The sequence below is a fragment of the Oncorhynchus gorbuscha genome, linkage group LG04 (genome assembly GCF_021184085.1).
Source record: "Oncorhynchus gorbuscha isolate QuinsamMale2020 ecotype Even-year linkage group LG04, OgorEven_v1.0, whole genome shotgun sequence".
Lineage (NCBI taxonomy): Eukaryota > Metazoa > Chordata > Actinopteri > Salmoniformes > Salmonidae > Oncorhynchus > Oncorhynchus gorbuscha.
The window spans coordinates 45,530,966-45,537,556 of NC_060176.1; the positions used below are offsets into that span (position 1 = coordinate 45,530,966).

The following is a 6,591-nucleotide window of genomic DNA, read 5'->3' on the forward strand; positions in this document are numbered from 1 at the left end:
TAATGATTAGCACTTTTAGTATTTCTCCAGTAGGTTTCCTGAAGGAGAAAGCCTCCTCTTCTATGCCAAAGATAATATAACAAAAACACTACATTAATTGCTATAGATATACTACAGTTTTCTTTTTGACAGTATTTATACTATAGTTAACTGTAAATACTACAGTATACTACTGCAAATACTACAGTAAATACCACAGTATTCACTGTAGTGTTTTTGTGGACTACAGTATTCTGTAGTATTTTTTCATTTAGGGCAGTCCCATGGGTTTCATTCATTCATTCATCCGTAACTTTAGTGTTACTTAGTTTATATTTCCTGTTTACAGAAACAGTGCTAATTTAGATTCATGTATGCATCTCCAATGGCACCCTATTCCCTTTTTAGTGCACTACTTTTGACCAGGGAGGAAGTGCACTTAAGGGTGCAATTTGGGACGGATACCATGTTTTCTCTTGCTTCAGTTTTCTATCCGTAAGAGGTAGCTTACACTAAGAGCTCTACTATACTACGACTCCAATCACATCTGCAGGGCTGCTCCGCACAATGATTAGTCTCCATGTATACTCTACCTTAGCCTTCCAAAACAGCTTTGAACTCGAGCCACCTGGTTGTTATGTTATCTTGATGTATTTACGCAAAAAGACAGCTTTATAGTTTTTTCCATCTGAAATGAATGTTCAGCACATTACATATTTACTTTTCCATCCTGGCAGGGCTCCCATTGGAAAAAGACAAAGTTAAAATCAGTAGCTGTAATCACGAAGGGGCTTGATGTCAAATGTTCATAGGTAGCAGTGAAGGGTGCACCCTACACAGAGATTATTTGGATGTACCCCAACTGAAATGTGACCTTACTGTATGTAGGCTATGCCATAGTCCACTCATAAACTGAAGTTCAGTTCATCACAGTTCACAAATTCATCACAAATGTATGCATCACCTTGATATGTTACCATGAGCCATACATAATATAGAGTAGCCTATGGACACATTGTCCATTGACTTACTCATGTTATTCTGGAGAGTCTTGCTGTTTGTTATGCTCACAAATATTTATTAGTTTAAGTGTAAATTATGATGATATATGAGATGTATGATGATAGATTATTTAAGAAAACATTCACAAGTATATTTTGTGTTTTGTGTGTAAATAATACCAAATAAATGTTCTCTGTACTGTTGTATTCTCAGCCCGAGGGGTGGTGCACTCCATAGCTTTTGTTAGGTCCCTCTGTGTATTGAAAGCCCTTAAGAGGAACATGTTCTGATCATTTACAACGTGACACTTTTCTCCATGCCAGATGGAGCAGGGAGGTGAAAGAGTTACCTTACTGGAAATACGCCATAAACCTTAGATATGGTAATGGACTATTTAGTGTGTGAGAGGAAATTAGAATGGTAGCTTAGCCCTAATATCTTATTTTAGTTGACTCTGTAGATCCGTAGATCCTCTAACATTGCTTGACTGTCTGTATTGGCTGGTTGGTTGCAGTGGTGGAAAAAGTACCCAATTGCCATACTTGAGTAAAAGTAAAGATAACTTAATAGAAAATTACTCAAGTAAAAGTGATAGTCACCCAGTGAAATACTACATAAGTAAATGTCTAAATGTATTTGGTATTAATTAAATATACTCAAGTATCAAAAGTAAATGTAATTGCTAAAATATATTTACAGTTCCTTCAGAAAGTATTCATACCACTTGACTTATTCCTCCTTTTGTTGTGTTACAGCCTGAATTCAAAATTAATTAAATCAATTTTTTCTCCCTCGCCCATTTACACACAATACCCAATAATGGCAAAGTGAAAACATGTTTTTAGACAGTTTTGCAAATTTATTGAAAATTATTTCATACCCCTGAGTAAATACGTCAGAATAACCTTTGGCAGAAACTACAGCTGTGAGTCTTTCTGGGTAAGTCTCTAACTGTCACGTCCTGACCATAGAGAGCCCTTATTTTCTATGGTGGAGTAGGTCAGAGTGTGACTGGGGGTTTAGTCTAGTTTATTATTTCTAAGTTGGTGATTTTGTATGATTCCCAATTAGAGGAAGCTGGTATCGTTGTCTCTAATTGGGGATCATATTTAAGTAGCATTTTTTTCCACCTGTGTTTTGTAGGATATTGTTTGTGTAGTTGCATGTTAGCACTCCGTTGTCATCACGTTTTGTTTATTCTTTATTGTTTTGTTGTGTGGTTCACTTACTTTAAATAAAAAAGATGTGGAACCCAGATCACGCTGCACGTTGGTCCGAGTATGCGTTCAATGATCGTGAAACTAACAGCTTTGCACAACTGGATTGTACAATATTTGCACATTATTCTTTAAAAAGTTGGTTATTGACCATTGCAAGATAGCCATTTTCTGTCATGTTTCACCTGTCCTTGTGCTTTGTCTCCACCCCTCCAGGTGTCGCCCATCTTCCCCACTCACTCATCCTCTGGGTATTTATACCTGTGTTTTCTGTCTGTCTGTTGCCAGTTCGTCTTGTTTGTCATGCTTACCAGCGTTCGTCCTGTCAGCTCGTGATTTTTGACCCTTGCCTGTCCTGTCACTGTACCCTCCCGCCTGACCACTCTGCCCGTCCCTGACACTGAGCCTGCTTGCCGTCCTGTACCTTTGCTCCACCTCTGGATACCTGAACTCTGCCTGTTCCTGACCCTAAGCCTGCCTGCCGTCCTGTACCTTGCACCTACTCTGGATTATTTGAACCCTTCCTGCCTTTCGCAAACCTGTCGTTTGCCTGCCCCTGTGGTTACAATAAACATGGTTACTTCACACAGTCTGCACTTGGGTCTTACCTTGATTCTTGATCATTTTCAAGTCTTGCCAAAGATTTTCATGCCGATTTAAGTCAAAACTGTAACTAGATCACTCAGAACCATTCAATGTCGTCTTGGTAAGCAACTCCAGAGTATATTTGGCCTTGTGTTCTAAGTTATTGTCCTGCTGAAAGGTGAAATTGTCTCCCATTGTCTGTTGGAAAGCACACTTAACCAGGTTTTCCTCTAGGATTTTGCCTGTGCTTAGCTCTATTCCTCTCTTTATAAAAACAGAATTGTCCTTGCCGATGACAAGCATACCCATAACATGATACAGCCACCACCATGCTTGACCATATGAAGAGTGGTACTCAGTAATGTGTTGTGTTGGACTTGCCCCAAACATGAAGCTTTGTATTCAGGACATTAAGTTACTTTCTTTGCCACATTCTTTGCAGTATTACTTTAGTGCCTTGTTGCAAACAGGATGCATGTTTTGGAATATTTTTATTCTGTACGGGCATCCTTCTTTTTCCTCTGTTATTTAGGTTAGTATTGGGATATAACTACAATGCTGTTGATCCATCCTCAGTTTTCTCCTATCACAGCCATTAAACTCTAACTGTTTTAAGGTCACTATTGGCCTCATGGTGAATTCCCTGAGCGGTTTCCTTCCTCTCCGGAAACTGAGTTAGGAAAGACGCCTGTATCTTTGTAGTGACTGGGTGTATTGATACACCATCCAAAGTGTAATTAATAACATCACCATGCTCAAGGGGAAATTCAGTGTCCACTTTTTTAATTTCTACTTATCTACCAATAGGTGCCCTTCTTTCCAGGGCATTGGAAAACCTCCCTGCTCTATGGTTGACTCTGTTTGAAATTCTCTGCTGGATTGATGGACCTTACATATAATTGTGTGGTGTACAGAAATAAGGCAGTCATTCAAAAATCATTTTAAGCACTATAATTAGACACAGAGTAAGCCCATGAAACTTGTGACTTGTTTAGCTAATTTTTACTCCTGAACTTATTTAGGCTTGCCATAACAAAGGGGTTAAATATTTATTGACTCAGCTGTTAATGTTATATTAATTTGTAAAAATGTATAAAAATAGGCCAGTGATACAAAATCTCAAATTAATAGATTTTTACTTCAAGCATTAACACAACAAAATGTAGAAAAACTCAGTGTCAATACTTTCTGAAGACACTGTAAAGGTGCACTATGCAGAAATCCCTCCGGCATTTCCTGGTTGCAAAAATTCTAATAGTTGTATAGTGAAATAGTTAAATGCCTATTTTCAGTTTGTGACAAAACAAGCACTCATGAGTGTAGAAAACAATTGAATCATCTAAACCACTGTGAAATATATTTTCCATACCAACAAATATTGTATTTTCAGCTGTTTGAAACTGGTGTACAAAATCAAAAGTAAAAAACACAAACTAAACAAAAGAAAAAGAAGCATAGAACTTGGGCACATAGAACTAATCTACCGCTTCTTAGACTTGCTTTCAATGAGAATGACAGAGCTATAAATCACATTTCTAAGTGAATTTGGTCAGGTCACCCAAAAAGTTACATATATCAGCTTTAAATATCAAAAGTAAAAGTACAAACATTTTTTAATTCCTTATATTAAGCAAAACAGATGGAACCATTTTTCTTTTTTATGGATAGCCAGGGGAACACTCCAACATTCTGACATAATTTACAAACGAAGCATGTGTGTTTAGTGAGTCCACCAGATCAGAGGCAAATCAAAGGCCGAATACAGGCGGTGAGTCACATTGTCAGGTGATTATGCATTTCTTGTTTCCTCCGTTTAAGTTAAGTAAACAAGAAATCTCAATTAATTACCAAAACACACATTTAATGTTAGAATTACCAGTTTATCAATTATGGGTAGGGTCCCATTTTAGAGGAGGAGTCTAAGAAGATCCAATCACACAACGTCTGTTGTAGACAGACAGAAGCAACGGCCAATAGTGCACCACTCCACTTCCGATATAACGGGCCATAGTCCGCTCCTATCGTCATTTTTTTGTCTTCCTTACGGATTCAATATTCTCCTTAGCGTCATCTACATGCTTAGCGACCTCTACATGCTTTGTAAGTAGGAAAACCTGCAAAATCGGCAGTGTATCTGAAAATAAAATGGATGACCTACGATATAGATTATAGCCTACTACCAACGGGACACTAAAAACTGTTATATTTTATGTTTCACCGAGTCGTGGCTGAACGACGACACAGATAATATAGAGCTGGCGGAATTTTCCATGCACCGGCAGGACAGAGAAGCTACATTTGGTAACAACTGGTGTGCAGTGTCTAATATTAAATAAGTCTCAAGGTATTGCTCACGTGAGGTAAAGCACTATATGATGAGCTGTAGACCACACTGTCTACTAAGAGTTCCCATCTATATTATTCGTAGCCATCTATTTACCACCACAAACCAATGCTGGCACTAAGACCATACTCAATCAGCTGCATAAGGCCATAAGCAAATAAGAAAATGCTTATCCAGAAGCAGCGCTCCTAGTGGCCGGGGACTTTAATGCAGATAAACTTAATTCGGTTTTACCTAATTTCTACCAGCATGTCACATGTGCAACTAGAGGAAAAAAAACTCTAGACCACTTTTACTCCACACACAGACATGCATATAAAGCTCTCCCCCGCCCTCCATTTGGAAAATCTGACCATAATTCTATCCTCCTGTTTACAAGCAATTCTATTCCTGTTTACAAGCAAAAACTAAAGCAGGAAGTAACAGTGACTTGCTCAAAATGGAAGTGGTCAGATGACGTGCTACGCTACAGGACTGTTTGGCTAGCACAGACTGGAACATGTTCAAGGGATTCATCAAATGGCATTGACGACATCATCCCCACAGTGACCGTACATACATATCCCAACCAGAAGCCATGTATTACAGGCAACAGCAGCTCTTGCTAAAGGCTTTCAAGGAAGTGGGACACTAATCTGGACACACTCCACACTGCCCTTTCCCACCTGGACTAAAGGAACATCTATGTGAGAATGCTGTTCATTGACTACAGCTCAGCGTTCAACACCATAGTGCCCACAAAACTCATCACTAAACTAAGGACTCTGCGACTAAACCCCTCCATCTGCAACTGGATCCTGGACTTCCTGACGGGCCGCCCCCTGGTGGTAAGGGTATGCAACAACACTTCTGGAACGCTGATTATCAACACTGGGGCCCCTCAGGGGTGTGTGTGCTTTGTCCCCTCCTGTACTCCCTGTTCACCCACAACTTCATGGCCAAACATGACTCCAACACCATCATTAATTTTGCTGACGACACAATAGTGGTAGTCCTGATCACCGACAATGATGAGACAACATATTGGGAGGAGGTCAGAGACCTGGCAGTGTGGTGCCGGGACAACAACCTCTCCCTCAATGTGAGCAAGACAAAGGAGCTGATCGTGGACTATAGCAAAAGGCAGGCCAAACAGGCTCCCATTAATAACTTCTTCGGGATCGGTGTCTCTTCCATGGGACAGTTGATGTAAGGCTAATGCGATTAGCACGAGGTTGTAAGTAACAAGAACATTTCCCAGGACATAGACATATCTGATAATGTCAGAAAGCTTGCATTCTTGTTAATCTAACTGCACTGTCCAATTTACGATAGCTATTACAGTGAAGCAATTGTGAACAATTTTGAACATGAAAAGCTATTAATAAACAAATTAGGCACATTTGGGCAGTCTTGATACAACATTTTGAACAGATATGCAATGGTTCATTGGATGAGTCTAAAACTTTGCACATACACTGATGT

The 6,591-nt window shown here is 39.3% G+C and overlaps 1 pseudogene; it reads left to right on the plus strand.

Moving 5' to 3' along the window:
• Nucleotides 1-56, plus strand: LOC124034759 (annotated as a pseudogene).
• Nucleotides 57-6,591: the final 6,535 nt, after the last annotated feature.